This window comes from Rhinolophus sinicus, chromosome 17, assembly GCF_057876585.1.
Source record: "Rhinolophus sinicus isolate RSI-liver-muscle chromosome 17, RSI-T2T, whole genome shotgun sequence".
Lineage (NCBI taxonomy): Eukaryota > Metazoa > Chordata > Mammalia > Chiroptera > Rhinolophidae > Rhinolophus > Rhinolophus sinicus.
Window position 1 is genome coordinate 34386691 of NC_142517.1, and position 19372 is coordinate 34406062.

At 36.9% G+C, this 19372-nt stretch overlaps 1 long non-coding RNA gene across 2 annotated transcripts in view; it reads left to right on the plus strand.

The window, feature by feature from the left end:
• LOC148754754 (uncharacterized) overlaps positions 1 to 17528 on the plus strand; it is a 178923-nt gene extending 161395 nt beyond the window's left edge. Inside the window, exons 3-5 of one of the 2 annotated variants that reach the window (XR_016019707.1) lie at positions 4020 to 4152; positions 6308 to 6395; positions 11743 to 17528. This is a non-coding gene — a long non-coding RNA (uncharacterized LOC148754754). Of the gene's footprint in view, positions 1 to 4019; positions 4153 to 5961; positions 6195 to 6307; positions 6396 to 11742 lie in introns of those variants that run through there. The other variant, XR_016019708.1, reaches the window with a different exon arrangement.
• Positions 17529 to 19372: the final 1844 nt, after the last annotated feature.

Genomic DNA, 19372 nt, shown 5'->3' on the forward strand with positions numbered 1-19372 from the left:
TCTCTTTGTTGAGGTTCCCCATCTATTAATGTATGCTGGACACTTTTTTCTTTAGAGATTTTAAACATATTAACCAGTTATTTTACATTCAGCGTATGAGATAGTTTCAACAAGAGGGTGATCTGAGTCTGGTTCTGTTTATTTCTTTGTTTCCTTATTGCTTGTTGCTATCGTTTTGCCTCATTTTTGTTTGAAAACTGTGCATCCTATGCTGAACAGTAAAGACTGAGGTATTTGATGGGAGTTAAGTTAATCTAGTCAAGAGCTGAGCTGGATTTTACATTTTGTTCTTGCTATGCTTATTCTTGGTGAACAACTGACTCCAAATTCTCCCACCAGTATTTTGTGTCTAAATAAGGGTTGGGTTGCTGGAGTGGTGGTGTTGTGTTTTTTTTGTTGTTTGTTTGTTTGTTTGTTTGTGTTATATACGTATTCCTGTTTCACCGTCAAATTGAGACTTTTCTTATTAGCCAAAGCCTCAGAGGGAGCCTCTCTCCAAACTCTTTGCCCATTCTTAGTGGCAGATTGCTGTTCATTGGTACTGTAGACTTGCTAATATGGTGTGGGGAGAGTAGTAAGGTAGAGAGACTTTTCTTGTTCTTTTATTTTAGCATTATAGGTAGGTACTATGTCTCTTAGTCTCAAGGCTGGGGATTCCATAGTGACCCTGGCCCCTTCAGAGACCAGAGAGAATTTCCAATGATCTGCGTTCTGGACATTTTCCTGTCCCTTTTCAGCAATAGAAAGTTTGTACTCATTTGTTTCTTTGTTTTCATTTTGTTTTGTTTTCCATTTCCTTCACCTAGCTGCTTCGGAGAAAAGGTGGTGCTTTATGACTTTCCCAGCTCCACCCAAACCGCTGGTTTATACTGGGGGAGGGGGCAAGGGGTGTTTTTCCATTCTCCTGCCCTGCCCCCAAGTTTTTTAGTGTGCATTTCATTGAGGGAAAATCCGTGAAGAGGATCCTAAGAATGCACGTAAACTATCCTTGTGTCTGTTCATTTCCAGGGCTTTATGCAATCCCAGCTGCCCATTCTGTCCTTAGCAATTTAAGCAATTTACTGAAAATTTTAACTAAACTTCTTACCCCTTCACATATAATCTTCAACCTGGGCTCTGACCCAGGTTAATCAGTGTTTTGTATTCCTTCTCTCCTTGGAGTACCTTTCTTTAGATTTTTGTTTAGTTGGTGATCCTGCAATCTCAGCTTTCACTCCTGTGAGTTTAAGGCAAATTATGATTTTGTAGATTATATGGCTGTTTCCTATCATTGGGTTGGGATTGATGCATTTAAGAAGGCAGAAAGCCTAAGTAATAAAATTTGAACTTCTCTTTCTATGTTTAGCCGTGATATATGTGTATATATGTATATGTATATACTGTGTTTCCCCAAAAATAAGACCAGGTCTTATATTAATTATTGCTCCAAAAGACACATTAGGGCTTATGCTCAGGGGATGTCATCCTGAAAAATCATGCTAGAGTCTACTTTCTGGTTAGGTCTTATTTTCAGGGAAACACGATATATTGCATTTTAGTACTGAATTTTGTTTCCTATTTCCTTAATTTTACCTATTTTAATAGTGAATTAAGTCTATTGACATTTATTGATATAACTGATGTGTTTGGTCTCAATTTTGTTAAAATATTTTATAATTATATTTTTCATGCGAAGTATATTGGTTTACCTGTTTTGTTTTCTCTTTCAACTAAGGTATGTTTATAGTTTTTCTTTTTCTTTTTTCCCCAGGTGATTTCCTTTTGATTTATACAGTTTAAAATATAGTAAACTTGTTTTCTTATTTAAATTCTACTTTTCAGCCTGTCCATCTTTAAAGGAATCCTATAACTTATAACTTATTATTTCCAAATTTAAAACAGTTGTTTATTACTGGAATTTGGGAAAGAAAATCAGAATTCCCAGGAATTTCCAAATCACTAATTATTCTTTATTTTTATATCATTTTATGTACATTTCTAATAAATAAAAATATTAAATTCAGCTTTTGCACAGAACTGAGTACTAACAAAATATCAGACACTGATAAATGCCAGAAAATGTACTGGCTACTATTTCAATAATATCACATTGGATATCCTAGCCAGATTCACAGTACTATACAGAATTGCATTTCACAATTACCTCAAAGACAATTTTGCATCCAGAAGGCATTATTATTGAAATAACATTAATAGGTTTTGTATAAAGTATACCCTATTTGCACATTTATTAATATTCCCCTTATTTGCAAGAATGACTTACCATTAACAGCAGAGTCACTTAAAAATTGCAAATGTTACAAGCAATTTCTTGGTTGTAACTGGTTACTATTATTAAAATTTTTTATATGTAAAATGCAGGTTCTTAATTTCTACTTTCTAAATTCATGCTTCCTTGCTGAATCACAATAAACATAATTTTATAGTACATTTTGGAAACATGTTAGAGAAAAAGAAACAACAGCAGCTTAATGATAGAAAATAAATAAAATGGTCATGACAAAACATGTCCTGTTTACAAGCACTTTTGAACACTGCTAATCCTTAATGTCCAGGAATCTACAGTTAAGGAGTTAAAATCAAGTTGTCTGATATCTTTTTTTTTTAAATAGAGTAGGTTATATTACTCTATTATTATTATGATAGAATTTTATAACATAATTTATCCCTCAGCCTAACTCTTACACCTTATACAAAAGTCAACTCAATGTGGAATGTTTGCATATAAACATATAAAGCATTTAGAAGTAAAAATAGGAGAAAAATCTTTGAGATCTAGGGTTTGGTAAACAATTCTTAGACATGACATCAAAAAAGGAATAAATTTGACTTCATTCAAATTAAAAATCTTTGCTCTGCTGTTAAGAAAATAGAAATATGGGCTACAGGCTGGGAGGAAATACTTACAAACCGTATTACTGACTTAGTTATTTATACCCAGAAAATATCACAGAAGAAATACTTTAGCAAATATAGATGGCAAACATACATATAAAAAGATATTCTGCATCACTAGCCATAAGAGAAACACATGGTAAGACCACAATGAGATCTCACCACCCATCTATTAAAATGGATAAAGTAAATACATAATGATAACATAGATGCTGGCAAGGATACAGAAAAATTGATCTCTCATACATAGCTGTGGAAAAATAAAACACACACTCTGAAAAACAGTTTTGCAGTTTCTTGTAAGATTAAATATGTAACCATCATGTAACCTAGTCATCACACTCCTGGGCATTACACCACAGAAATGAAAATGTACATCTTCTGGTTACTATATTACAAAATAATTTATTTTTTTTATAAGGGAAAACCTTTTTATTTTCAAACAGATCTTTTGCAAAACTTAATAACCAGATTATAGGTGTTTCTATTTGGTTGTTCACATCCTATTTGTGAATGTGTTATATTTTTCAAAGGTGTTGACTAAACCTGAGACAAAGGAAAAGGATACTAGTAGAAAAATCGTTTTTAAAAAAGCTGGTCAAGTAATTTAAAATATTGTATAAATGATAAAAGCAGAATATACTCATCTAAACATCTAGTACGTTAAATTGTGGTGGAAATTTTACTGAACACATATGTAGATTAGAGAGGTTAAAATGTCTGTATAATGCAACTTTAAGTATTGTATACTGACTAATTCATGGCAAGAATTATAGGGATAAGAAACTAAGACACGAACAAACAAAAAAATCTCATTACCTAGTCAGATTTTAATATGTTTACAAAACTCTGTTGGGTAACATGGGTCTCGGCTGTAGGGAGAGACACAAGAAGTGGAAAAGGTTGTTATTATTTGGCAGCTTTCTGGTTAATTGTGCAAACAGAAGTAGTACCACAACAAAACAACAATACAAAGAGGAAACAAGTTGATGGGGAACATAATTAAATGTTAATCTTTTAGTACCATTTTATAAATTGCATTACTGACCCTGGCTGCTTGTCAAGAATTGGTGTAATAATAGAACTATGACCTGGGTTCATGCTTTACAACATCATAATTACAGAGAGCTCATTGCAGAGATAAAAACCGTCCTGGTACTTTGTCGATATGGTACAGAAAGAGGGAGAGAATCCGAAAAGAAGGATGAGATTGGAGAATATTACCATCACTAATGCTGGAAGATAAATTCAACTAAGGTGAGAACTATGTCTTATTTATCTTTACGAAAATTAAAATATGATAGGAGAGATATATATTTAGATATATCATTATTTCCAAAGTACAATGTAAAGTTTAAATAAAATGGGATTTCCAAAAGAATGATATTCATTCCAACAGCAGAAAAGGCTTCACTTTTGAACTAACGGTTGAAAAATGAACAAAGACTAAATGACTGAATACTTTTCTCAAGATAGCAGATAAATCACAAGGTAAATCATGCCATGGCTCATTTGGAGACTAGCCAACAATCCTGTGTAGGACATTGTCATGAGAAACAAAGCTGGAAGGAAGGTTAGGTTGCATAGTGGATATCAGATAGTAGAGGGCCGTATGTAGTACAGATTTTGAAATAAAAGTGATATGAGTATTTTAGAAAAATTTAAAAAATGGTGTTAGAATAAAAGATTGATTGGAAGGAAAGATACTGAAATCAAGGAGACAAGAGGAGGTTATACCAGCAGGCCAGTTTGTAGGAAAGAAGAGCAATTAGGAGAGCAGGGAAAATGTATAGGAGAGATATAGAACCCTGTTTTACATGTGAGTAACAATTTTACATATGAGAGGACTAGGCTAAATATATGACTATATACTTTGGAATTAGCAGCGGTAGCTATAAGCCAGATTAACTCTGAAAGAATATAGAAATCACATATAAGGAATAAGTTTATACTACTAAATAGAGCAGGATGAACACAGGAAGGGGATAGGAAAGGATTTGCTAGGAAGGAGGAACAGGGAGAGGATCATCATAAAAAGAGTCAATAAAAATTTGCTAAGCTTACTTGGCTTTGTTTGTTGTACCTTTTCACTTGGAATACCAGTGAATGCTGTATTATCCCTGCCCCCAAGGAGCAAAGGCTTTCATAATGAAAATTACATTAAAATTATAATAAACATAATACATGTTAAAATAGAAAAATCAATAATGTTTCCATGAATTAAAAAAGCTGTTAATGAGACAGGTTGGTTAGCATGTTGCTAGGTAGACAGGGAGGTCCTTGGTGGAAAAAAGCAACCACATCCTGAAACTCCAGGTTCTGGAAGGTCTCCTTCACTCCAGGACAGAGATATGAGAATATGCCTTGAGGTTAATAAATTATCTCAAATCCCTTTTGGCCAGACAAAGGAGCAGATCTAGTAGATAGGAAAAGGTTATTTCCTTAATCCCCTCAGGATGGGGAAACAGGGCAAACCTAATAGATGAATTCCATTAGAAGTCTCCAGTCCCCTTCCCCAAGCAGGCAAGGGAAACTATAAAAGTAAAAAAACTTTTGCTTCAGTCACGGGGATTCCCAGTTTCAGGTACCCTCTCCCACTCAGGAGCTGCAACCTCTTCTCCTGCTTTTAATAAAACTATCTTCCTTTACAACTACTTGCCTCTCCCTGGTCCATGCGTCCATTCTTTGGCTTCATGAGACATGATCCCAGCCTACACCCAGAAATTGCCGGCAAATCCTACATCTTTTGGGGGCTCATCTGGGATTGAAGGAGAGATAAATATTATTTGTGCCTTTCAACTTGCCCACCCGATGGGCCTTCATCATTTTTGTCTCCTTTTCCTATCACACAAACAGTAGGCCTCCATCAGCCATTTAAATGCGAAAAACACAGCTGCTACTCTCAAGACTCTGAGGGCAGGTCTTGCAGAGGGCTCTGGTTGATCCCCTCTGGCACTGAGCCAGAGACGAGTCGGCCACAGTCCAATTGCCTTTTCTCTTGCTTTCTCCCTAGGGTGGAGTAAAGCGCAAAAACAGCATGTGGTTGAGGTGAATTGGCAGCAATTGCAGGACTCTGACTGTTGCTACTCTGCGATGTGTCCCAAAGGCTCCCTGGGTCTTTCCCCAGCCCTACTGTCCATAAAAGGATGCTGTTCGGAGGCTTCCCTCCCCTTCTTTGCTATTCTCTTGTATCCTTCTGCTGCCTTTTTCCTTTCCACGAGGAGACTGAATACTGCTGCGTGACCAGGACTGGGGGCCTTTGCGGACAACTGAGGGATCCTGTCTGTAGCTACTCTATGGTGGGTCCCAAATGTCCCTCTGGTCCCTTCCCAGCTCGACTGCCCATGAAGGTACCAGCAGAATAACTCCTTTGTCTCTGCTGTTCTTTTATCCTGTCACCGTCACTCTTCAGCTTTTGAGATGCTGGTATGGGTTCTCTTCCCTGTGAGACCTCCTTAACACTCCCTGTGAGACCTCCTCAACACTGAAGACATCTTAAGGTAAGAACATGGACCTCTGCCTCCATAGGACATCTCTTGTCACTCAGGATAAGATTTACTGGCATTTAGCATTCCCTCTCATATCGTCCTCTTGGGATATCCTCCAAGCTTTAAAGAGCAGATGGAAGTGTCCTGGTCTCCACCCCAAATCTCTCTGTTGTTTTTGTGATTTCTCCACCTGTTATCGATTCCTCAAGAATTATCTGGCAGCTCAGACTCATCAGGAGCTCCACCCATGGAGTCCCGAATACCTCACCACTTTCCTCTTACACCTCTCCTTTTGTCAGCCATCTGACAAAATTCCCAGGGAAGGGCAATATATTCCAGACTCACTTTACCTTAAGGAGGATGCTTTATCTTAAGCCTTTTAGGGCTTCCATTTCCTCTGTTTGCCACCTCTTACCTATTGGGAATCAAAATCTCCCCCTCGCCTGTCTGCCCAGACTGCACACCTTCTTTACAAGCCTTGAGTGTATGCTCCCTCTTTAAACATCTTTATTTAGAAGGCCACTATTATATTAATTGTGCCATCAATTTTTGTGATGCCCAGAGTTGGGGCCTACACCACTCTACCTTAAAGCACCTCATTATCGGCCACAGCCTTTATTGGCCTGTGGGCCAGTGCCAAACATTCAGGTGGGGACACACAAACACACACATGGATTTGGGTAGGTGCCCACCAGAGGCACAGGCTTGGCTGCCCAGATAAGTGCGGATAATCCTAGTACACTGTGTCTCCCTGCTCACCTCAGAACTGGTCGTGCGGTGTCCATGGCCCACGTTTTCTGGGGGACACCCTAGAACAAGTTGTGGGAGATGAATTGCAAAGGGATGTCTTCCTGTTCTTCCTCCCTTCCAGATGGGCAATCAGCCCTCACGAGCCTTCACCCAACTGTATTACATCTTGAAATATTGGGACAAATTTGACTCTCAGACTTTGAAGAAGCAGTGCCTGGTTTTCTTTTGTTCCGAGGTTTGGCCTAAATACATGTTGGAGGATGGGGAGACTTGGCCTTCTGAGGGAAGTATTAATTACAATACTATCATGCAGCTAGACCTGTTTTGCAGACAGGAGGGAAAATGGTCAGAAGTTCCATATGTTCAGCCTTTTTTTGCCCTGAGGGACAACTGAGATCTCTGTAAAAATATAGAGTTGACCTGCTCTTTTGGACATGATCTCTTGCCTCCCTCCTCCTAAGAAGACCCCTTCTAAGGAGACCCGTCCTGAAAGGACTCCTCCAAAGGAATCTCCAATGGGATCCTTCTCTCCAGAGGAGGTCCCTTCAACAAACACCCAGTCAAGGGATTGTCCCAAAACTTTATATCCTGCTCTTTCTCTGGAGCCAGTTCCTGCCTCAGCTCCTTCTAATTGTCCTCCATATCCAGGACCTCCTGTATAGAAGTGCCCCCAGCATGGAGTAAATCTCCTTCCCTTACAAGAGAAAACAGAAGGAGAATTGGGGCCTGCCAGGGATCAAGTCCCTTTTTCCTTACAAGATCTTGGACAAGTAAAGGGAGATCTAGGGAAGTTTTCAGATGACCCTGACAAATACATAGAAGCTTTCCAAAATTTAACCCAGTTCTTTGAGATTTCCTGGAGAGATATTACATTAATTTTAAATCAGACTCACCAGTTCTGAAAGACAAGCAGTCTTGTAAGCTGCCGAAAAGTTTGGAGATGATCAGTTCCTAGCATATCATTGAGAGCAGACAGGACAGGACCCCACTCAAGAGCCTTTGCCTACTGGGAAACAAGCAGTACCCACTGAGATCCACAATGAGATCCTGATACAGCCATGGGGCACTGGCAGAGAAGATACTTTCTGAAATGCATTTTAGAGGGACTAAGGAGAACAAGGGCCAAACCCATTAATTATTCAAAACTATCTACCATTAGCCAGAATTTGGAAGAAAATCCCTCAGCCTTTTTAGAAAGGCTCAAGGAGGCTTTAATTAAACATACTTCTATAAGTTATAAATTTGTCTTTTAAAAGAATTTCCCCTGCTCGGGTATCTATAGGGCCAGATACCCCCGCAGGGGAAATTCTTTTAAAAGACAAATTTATATCTTAGGCTGCCTCCAGATATCCACAGGAAATTACAAAATTTGGCTATTGGTCCTGAAAGCACCTTGGACCAGTTACTCAAGGTGACCAACACCATCTTTTACAATCAGGGCTAAGAGGAAGCCAAGAACAAGGAAAGGAAAATTAGAAAAAAGACAGAAGTACTAGTGGCTGCCCAGAGAAAGGGAAGGTCTGACTGCCATCCATGTGGAGAGTCCAGTCACTGGTGAAGAGAATGCCCACGGCAACCAGGGCCGACTCGGAGACCTCCGCGGCCCTGTCCCATCTGTGAAGGAGATCACTGGAAGTCAGACTGTCCCCAGAGTCTTCCACCCCCAAGGCCAGCCTCTTCCAGTCAGACTCCCACATGGGACTGAAGAGGCCCAGGGCTTCTACCAGTGACTCCCTCATTCCATCTAACCATTGGGACCCCGGAGCCTCGGGTCACCCTAGAAGTGGAAGGAAAACCTATTGATTTCCTTCTAGATACAGGAGCCACATTCTCTGTCCTCCTCTCCAACCCAGTACCCTCTCCATTCGACATGTTAAAGTCCGTGGAATCATGGCCAAGAAAATTACTAAATATTTTTCCCAGCCCTTAGGCTGCATACGGGGCAAACTAACGTTCTCCCACTCATTCTTGATCATGCCAGAAAGTTCTACTCCTTTATTAGGAAGAGACATTATGACCGTGATGGGAACTATTGTTCTTCTAGCCCCTGGAAGTATTACTAGCTGCCTCCCAGTGGTAGAAACCAACATCAATTTTGATGTCTGGGCCTCACAGTGGGTAATTGGTCGTGCCTTAATGACCGCTCCAGTCCACATTCATCTTAAGGACCCCACTTTATTTCCTTGCCAGAAACAATACCCTCGAAAATCTGAGGCACAGAAAGAACTAATCCCTATCATTAACAGTCTCAGAGGACAAGTGCTCCTTAGAGAATGCAGCAGCCCTTGCAACACCCCCATCTTAGGGGTTCCAAAACAAAATGGAGAATGGAGATTAGTTCAAGAACTCTAAGGGTTACAAAGTTTCCAAAGCCAAGGCCTAAATGTGTCAGACTTTTGTCAAATACCTTGGGCTAATTATCTCTGAAGGAACCAGGACCCTAGGGGAGGACAGAATTTGTCCCATCTCCACATATCTCCTACCTAAGACCCTGAAACAATTAAGGGGCTTACTAGGCATTACTGGCTACTGCGCCTATGGATCCAGGATGTGGAGAAATGGCCTGCCCTCTTTACCAACAAATTAAAGGTACTCAAACTGCAAACAATCGTCTGCTATTTTGGAACTCAGAGGCAGAACAAGCTTTTAGCCTTTTAAAACATGCACTGTTAAGTACCTCAGCCTCAAGACTTCCTACAGGAAAATCCTCCCACTTATATATAACAGAAAGAAAGGGAGGGTATTGTTTCTGCTAAAGGGCTTTAGGAGTCCTAACGCAACCCAGAGGTCCCTCACAGCAACCCAGAGGTCCCTCACAGCAACTATTTAAGTAAAAAACTAGGCCTGTAGCACGCGGCTGGCCGGCTTGCCTCTGGGCCATAGCTATGGCTGACCTCCTAAGTTCCTGAAGCTACCAAGCCTACAATGGGACAAGACTTAACCATCACATTCAAGGACTTTTAAATACTGACAATAGTCACTGGCTCACAGATAGCTGCCTCTTGAGGTATCAAGCTCTTTTACTAGAAGGTCCTGTAACTCAAATATGGACCTGTTCTTCTATTAATCCAGCCCATCCCTCCTTGAGGTGGGAGAAAAGCTGATACATAACTGCCAGCAAATTTTACTACAAAACTATGCTGCTAGTCCAGACTTATAAGACACATCTCTAGACAATCCAGATTGGACCCTTTTTACTGATGGGAGCTCTTTTGTAGAAAATGGCACACGAAAATGGATATTCTGTTGTTAGTTTCCATAATATTTTAGAACATGAAAGCCTTCCTTCTAGAGCCAGTGCACAATTGGCTGAGCTAATAGCTTACTCAAGCACTAGAGCTAAAGGAAAAAGAGCCCAAATATATATATATATATATATACTGATCAAAATATGCCTTTTTAGTGTTATATGCCCATAGTAGCATGTAGCACTAACTGCCAATGGGTCTCCTATCAAATATCACCAGGATATCAACCGACTCCTACAGTCAAGTACTCTTTCCTAAAGAAATAGCAGTTATACACTGCAAAGGACACCAAAAAGGAAGTAATGAGATTTCTGAAGGTAACCAATTAGCAGACTAAACAGCCAAAAATGCTGCCAAACTGAGTCTTAACCCTACACTAACGCCTCTAATTTGAGATGGGTCCATAACCTACATTAAACCCCAATATACTCAAAAGGAACAAGAATGGGCTAAGACAAGGGGATACACTACCCAACCCATGGGTTGGTTACAAGGGGAGGATGGTTGTTTACACCTCCCAGCTGCCAATCAATGGAAAATTCTACAAACTCTTCACCAAACCTTCCACTTAGGAAGGGACAAAACTTTACAAATGGCTCAAAAATTATTCAAAAGACTATACAACATATTCTTACATCCTGTGAAGTCTGCCATAAAAATAACCCTCTAACACATCCTCAGATACCCACAGGGGTGCAAAGACAAGGCAAATACCCAGGAGAGGATTGGCAATTAGACTTCACCCGTATGCCCAAAGCTAAAGGATACTGGTATCTCCTACTGTGGGTGGACACCTTCACCCACTGGGTTGAAGCCTTTCCTTGGAGAACAGAAAGGCAATTGAAGCAGTTAAGGCCCTAATTATGGAAATCATACCTAGATTTGGTCTCCGCAAGTCTCTTCAAAGAGACAATGGGCCTTCTTTCAGATCTTCAGTCACCGAGGGTATATCCAAAACACTAGGAATAGACTATCACCTCCATTGTGCTTGGAGGCCACAATCCTCAGGCAAGGTAGAAAACACCAATGGCATTATCAAAAGACATCTTAGAAAATTATCACAAGAAACTAGCCAAAATTGGACAGCTTTAGTCCCCATAGCCCTCCTCCCTATTCAAAATACTCCAACTAAGTGTGGCCTAAGCCCTTTTGAAGTGTTGTACGGTAGGCGTTTCTTAACCAATGATCTCCTAATTGATCATGAGACTATAGAACTAACCCAACATATAACTTCTTTAGCACAGTTCCAGCAAGCCGTCCAACAATTATCAGAAACTCGACTTTGAGCTGATCAAAACCCCTATTTAACCCAGGAGATGAAGTTCTTATAAAACCTGTTCCTTCTCTACCTCCAACACTAGACCCAGTGTGAAAAGGACCCTGCACCGTGATTCTTTCTACTCCCACAGCAGTAAAAGGCCCAGAATTTGACTCCTGGATTCACCACTCTCGAGTGAAACCCTATACAAGTACACCCACATAAGCAGAAGAAAGAGACAAAGATCTTCAGTATTCCAGTCAACCTCTCGAGGACCTAAAACATCTTCCACGCCGTACAGATAAGTACTCAGATGATACAGTCTAGTTTCAAAAAGATCATATTAGGTGGCTTCTTTCTCCTTACTGCTGCTTTCATTCTCCTCTTTGCTGTATCTCTCACATGTATTGTCTTATATTCAGCCCCTTCTTCCTGTCATTACTTGCCTTGGGCAGGGCTGAGCCTAGGCATATTTTATGTTATTTTCGCATGCTATATTTTAATTAGTCTTTTGAAACTTTCTGGCATGTAAGACACCATTAACAATTACTACACAATGTTTTATCAAGTTTTACTCTTTATAATAATGTTTCACACATGGGGCTCCAGAGGACCTCATACCATTCCAAAGAAAAGAAAACATATGAATTTACTTAGCCAAACATGTAATGAATGTGTCAGACTTGCCTTAAAGGAGGAAATTATGTTGAACAAACCTTTACCTCCTGTCTAGTTGGAGTCTAGTACCTGCTATGATCATAGCTTTAAATGTGATTAGCCACATTGCTTGGTCAATGGCAAAGTTCCTGAATGCCACTTCACAGGTGATACATGCCATGGGCCAAGAGTTAGGATGAGTCAGAGAAACAGTCCTTGAAAATCGAGCTGCCATAGACTACCTCCTCCTCCAAGATAATCAAGGATGTGAAAATTGTAAAGGATTATGCTGCTTCAATCTTTCTGATAATTCTCATTAAATAGAAGATAAGGTATAACAAATCCATAACATAGTTTCCAACATTAAACAACAGGCAGGATTCTTTGACTTAGATTTATCCTTCCATACTTCCTGCCTTCCTAGCTTAACAGGACTTAAAGAAGACTTTCTCACATTTCTCTTATTCTTATTCTTGCTGTTGCCTATGGTGCATCTCTCCTTGTGGACCACTCGCTAGCTTGCTACAATGGCCTCCAAAGCAACAAAACCCTCATCTGGATCTGCTCATCTACTGGCGACCCTTAGATAAACCTCTGGACAAGCCCAACTGCTGGTCTCTTTCTATGTCCCTCCTCAGTCTGAAGTAGCCAGAGCGGCCATCGCCCTATCCCCTAACTGCAGTTAGGGTTACATCTTCAGAGGGGGGATTGAGACAAGTTAGTTAGCATGTTGCTAGGTAGACAGGGTGGTCCCTGGTGGAATAAACAAAAAAGAAGCCACATCCTGAAACTCCATGTTCTGGAATGTCTCTTTCACTCCAGGACAGAGATATGAGAATATGCCTTGAGGTTAATAAATAATCTCAAATCCCTTTTGGCTGGACAAAGAAGCAGATCTCGTAGATAGGAATAGATTATTTCATTAATCCCTTCAGCATGGGCAAACAGGACAAACCTGATAGATGAATTCCATTAGAAAACTCCAGCCCCCTTCCCCAAGCAGGCAAGGGAAAGTATAAAAGTAAACACTTTTTGCCTTAGCTAATGGGCTTCCCAGTTTCAGGTACCCCCCCACCCCCGCTTAGGAGCTGCAAGCACTTCTCCTGCTTTTAATAAAACTGTCTTCCTTTACAACTCTTTGACTCTCCGTGGTCCATGTGTCCATTCTTCGGCTTCATGAGACACTATCCCGGCCTATACCCATAAATTGCCGGCAAATCCTACATTATTAATACCTGTGCTGAGAGTTGGGAAGTTAAAAAATGTTAGAAGGGAGTTGATATTTAAATAAATCTGCATGAAACATTTCAAGTTTTATTATACTTAGACTTTACAGTCATTAAACCATAATTTACATAAATCTAATTAAATAAATTTCTGGAGCTCCAGATAATGCAATGACAACACATACATTTGTTTGTGAAAAATAATAGTTTGGCTTATATTCTATATTAATTGAAAATAATTAGAAGAGAGCAAACTATATATATTCTAGAAGCAATTATATTTTGGGAATTTATAGACCAAATTCTGCCTCAGCTTATTTATACACACTCATTAAAGCATTGGTGTATTAACTGAGGCATGTAGATGAACTTGAATGAAAACTAATGAACCAAACAAGAGCCACAGGCCCAAATGAGATAAAATATTTTTTGCTTCGGTCTTACTGACAAGCAAAAGCAAATCGCTTAATGCCTTGGAAATCCCTCTCTATCCAAAAATCAATTTGTCATAGATTCTGAAAGCATATTTTTATGCAATCAAACTAAAATGATTAAGTTCATTTCAAAAAATAATTTCTTGACTCTCACATGCAGTGTGGTATTCAACTTCAAATGCATGGAAAATAGGTATCTGAGATACTTCAATACAAAAAGCCACTTTTATGAATTCCATTGAGCAAATAAAATTATTTTTCTTCTCATTAAATCTCCACATTGTAATTTTAATTTCTTTGACTTATCACAAAAAATTACAGGTATCTGAGAAATAGCCTTAAACAAAATGTGCAGTTGTGCTGTACTCAGCGCTCAGAAAGTAGGCTTTGATCCTACTTTAGGTACCAGAAATGCATAAAAATGATGACACATCATCCACTGAATTCTAGGAAATATAAAGTGACATGGAATAAAGAAAGAATGAACTAACTCACTTCTAAGCCCTGGTTTACCCCCCACCCTCATACATCTTTTAATAGGAATGGCGAAAGGGTAAAAAGAAGAGGTTCAACTATAACATGTGGAGACTGTTCAAGCCCATGATTGTCATGATCTGTGTTTTCCCCATTCTGAAGCAGTGACACGAGTGAGAGAAATAAAAGTAATTCTAAGGAACCAAAGTCTTCAGCCATGAAAACCGTAGAATACAGCTTAAGAGTTTCACGAACAATCACATATATTTGGCCAAGAAATTGAAATAACCGAAGTGTCCTTCGATAGATGATTGGATAAAGAAGAAAGAAGTGGTACATATGTACAATGGAATATTACTTGGCCTTCAGAAAAGATGAAATACTGACATTTGCAGCAACATGGATGGATCTTGAGATTATCATGCTAAGTGAAATAAGTCAAACAGAAAATGTTGAGAACTATATGACTTCATTCATATGTAGGATATAAAACTAAAAGCAACAAACAAACAAAAACTCATAGACACAGACAATAGTTTAGTGGTTACCAGAGGGTAAGGTGGTCTGGCGGTGGTAGAATAGCATAAAGGGGGTCAAATATATGCTGATGGAAGGAGAATTGACTTTGAGTGGTGAACACACAATGCAATATATTGATGACATATTATAGAATTGTACACTTGAATCTTAATATAATTTTTAACGAATTTCACACCAATAAATTTAATAAAAAATTTACAAAAATAATTTACAAAAATTTTAATTCGTTATGAGACTGGAACATTTTATATTATTTTATAATATAAAATGGATTCATTCATCTATAAATATAAATATCTCCTTAGAACAGCTAACTTTTCTCAATGCTTTAATGAGTAACCATAAAATTTATTTAGCAGAATAAAATATTTATATTTTAAAGCCACCACATAGACATTCAAAACATGTACAATTGAATATTAAGAGAATAGCATTTGAATAATTTCCCCAAGCTTTTTTTTTCTGTCGAAAGACGTAAGATATTAATTGTAATGTGCATGATGAGAATGCAAGTACATTTATACATAAAGATCACAGTTTATGGCACTTAACAGTAAATAGTTGTATACTATTTAAAATAGAACAACTATATTATTCAAATTATAACATATTTAAAGTTTTCAAAAATTTTCCAAGTACTATGCAAATTACTTTCATAAGCTAGAACTATTCACAAATAAGTACAATGTTTTCAAGCACTGTTTTATTTTTTTTGACATATTGTTGTTTGAAACAGTATTTTACTGAGGTTTCTATTTTACTGAGGAGCAGAAAAAAGTAGAATCTGGTGTTATAATTGAACCAAACTCATGACATAACTATAACTTTTCTGACTTAAATTATTTTAGCTTTAACACTTTCTTTCTAAAGGGTTTTGGTAATAATGACCAGCCAACTAACTTCTAAAATCAAATCTGGAGAAGTACCTGAGAAGCTCAGAAGTACCTGAGTAACTCTGCCCCTCTCCAGGCTTTTATTTACAGGGACCCATAAGCATGTTTCTCATTGTAGGAATCTATTGTTTTCTTTATTGTAATATTTTGGGATAGAAAATACATGCAAGGAAAAGTTTTGTATCATCATAGCCATGGAATAACATTGGGATTTGCAGTTGAAATAAATTTAAATTTAGGTGCAGTTATGGAGTGCAGTGCTATTGATTTTTTAATGGTTTTCTTAAAAAAAAAAAAAAAATGTATTTTTATACATACAGACTAAGACGTAATATTCAAAAAATATAGAAAGGTATTATTCTTTGAGGCTGATTTAAGAATGTCCATTCTTTTTCTGTCAAAATATCTGTATTGAGATTTGGTAAAATGACCTATAGAATGTTGATACTTGCAGTGAAAATTCATCACGCATGCAATAAATGCCACAAATTGTCTTACAGGCAGACTCCGCAAAAAATCAGTTATTAAATAAACATAGTAATTTAGCTATCTGTTAAGTCTTAGCAGAAGCTATTTATAATTTAGAGTCACTGTCCCTTTGTGGATACAGTGAATACGTTTATATTAATGTTGTACATGTTTTTTCTATTAAACGAACTATTGCAGGCTCAGAGTTTAAAATATTTTATGATGATTTGAACTTTTGTGATCAAATGTCATTATATCTAACAAAGTAACATATTACTATTATCTGATATTTACAGTATTTCTTAAGAATCCACGTGTGACAGTATAACCTAAAATAAAATTAAGAAGTAATTAATTAACACTTAATTTAAGCATTACTAATATGTATAAAGCACAGAGGCATTTTTCCCCCAAATACAAAACTTCATTGAAATAGAGGCAGTGATCACAAAGGCAGTGATAGAAGAAAACATGCTATACAGAAAGGTTAACAAATTTCAGCTTTAAATTTGAATTATGATTGCATGTTTATTTTCAGATCATAAGGGATTTTTAATGTCAATTTATTATTTCTTTTGAATTCTAGATGTTGGAGATTTTACTTAGGTAATTTTCTTTAGATGTTATTGTTGCAAAAAGATAGGACATAAAAAGTTATATATTTCTTAAGACAGTAAAAACACAGAAAATGTTGAAAGTCTATCCAGTTTTAATAGAATTTTTGCAAGTGATCACTTTTTTTGAGAATAGCTTTTTACTGAATTAGTCTAAAATATACTTTTGAAAAACATAAGGATTTTTTTCCAACATGAGAAAGAAGCTTAACAAAAACTGTGAAAAGAAGTTAAATATTGAGTTGTCTTAGATACAAGAAACACTAAAAAAAAAAAAGAACTTTACAAGTATAATCACAGCGTTTTATAATAAATTACTTTAACTCAGGGTCCAAATGGAATTAACCTTTTTAAAAGTAATTTACTAATAGATTTATTCATAACAAAACTTATTTTGTAAAATTTAATGTGATACAAACTAAAGAAAAATTCAAAAAAATGTCAGCAATATTTTGTCAAATATAGAGTGATAGCATATTTGGAGACCATAGACTTTAAATAATTGAGAATCATCAAGAGCAGAGATGCAATTGCCTTGAAATTGTTAAATTGAAATTAAGGGACAAAAGCAAGATGCAAGAAAATCAAATTGTTATATTTTATCATGTCTTTGTTTTTATTTCATTGATATATTAAATAGTATTTGAAATAAAATAGAAATGATTCTGAAACATCATGAATCTGTTGTCTTTGCTGATTATTAAATTCTCCTGATACAGGCTTCACAGAATATGAAATGAAACACTAACAATTTATTTGAACCCTGCATTTTTGTGTTGACACAATAATATTTCATTAAACAAAACTATTATCTTCTGCTGCCATTTCCCTGACTCTCAAGTTTATCTTAATTCATTTTAGATTTTGAAATGAAAGGAATGCAAATAAAAAGATGTTGAAATATGGTGCATTCCTATTTGCTTTCAGTCCTTTCTTTATAAAGCTTTCCTTTGCAAGCTCAGGCTGGAGATTTGTCATTCCTCTGAACTCCTACAGCACCCTGTGCCTTCTTGTATTATTCATTCAGTAATTTTTTATTTGCCTTCTGATGTTTTAATAATAAAATCATATTAGTTACAACAATTGTTTCATGTGAATTCACCTGGGTCTTCACAATAATCCGTGGAGTTTAGAAAACATAGGTATTGTTATCCACACTGTGAGGATGAGAAAAATAGAAGTTCAAAGGTCAATTGGCTATTTAAGTGGCTGAGGCAAGCCTAAAACTCAGACCTGTTTTTCATTTTTTCATTGTGCTACAAAATATTGTAATATTATTTAGTTCTTAAATTCATGTTGAACTTTGGAGTCCTCAACGAAAATTTTTAAGATCCACCACCTTCTTAATTTTTAACTACTTCTTAAATTCTCTTATTGTGATTAATTACCACAAAAGTTGTTAAATCAGACTTTAGAACTGCCATTCCTCTTATATAGATGCAGAAACTGGTGCTTAGAGAGATTACATGACTGGCCCAAAGTTATAGTGCCAAGGTCACAGAGTCAATACTAAAACAGGTTTTCTTGTTGTTTTCCTGGACTCTATATTGCCCTTTGTTAGGGAATGAATACAGTGAACAATACATTTCTCCTTACATTTTACAGAATATACACATAATAAATACCCTATAAGCTACGAGTAATTTTACGTTAATGTCAATATACTTTTTACTTACTTTATGTGACCTACAAATACATATACTATATATACAGAAAAAAAAAAAAATAACAGACCCTTGCTATTTCACAAAGATTTATTTTTATTTTAGTAACAATAAATAAGTAAATAGTGGCACTTAGATGTGAGTCAATTGTAAGAGAGAAAGAACACCCAGAAAGTACATGTAGCACACCAAGAAAAATTTACTGAATTTAATTAAATTGAACTGAATTGTTGAATTTAAAGCGCAGGTTACCAAAGCTTATGGGAGTAATGCTGCAAAATCAAGATGTTTTTTCAGACAGAAAATAAGGAGGTAAATTTTATTCATGTCAGATGTCAAAATGCAGAAAAGAAAATCATTATGGGTCAATTGATAACAATTTATTGACTGAAAATTTACATCAGATGTTAAGATATTATTCTCAGCAGATGTTTCTGTAAGCCTTAGTACATATACTAAGAAATTAATCCTAGAGAATTTTATAAATATCTGTAGAGTGCATACTATATGCTGAGTATTTTTATCATGTTATCCTCAGATCACTCTGTAAGAGAGATATTAATACCATTTGTGAATGATAAACATTAAGTCTCTCCAACTGAGCCTGTCCAACAGGGGGAGCACTGACTAAATAAAGCTGTGTGATTTTAAATTTTAATTAACTAAGTTAGGGACATTTAAAATTTCAGCTATTTATCATCAAATTAGCCACATTTCAAGTGTGCAATAGCCACATGTGCTATTGCCATATTGGACACCACAG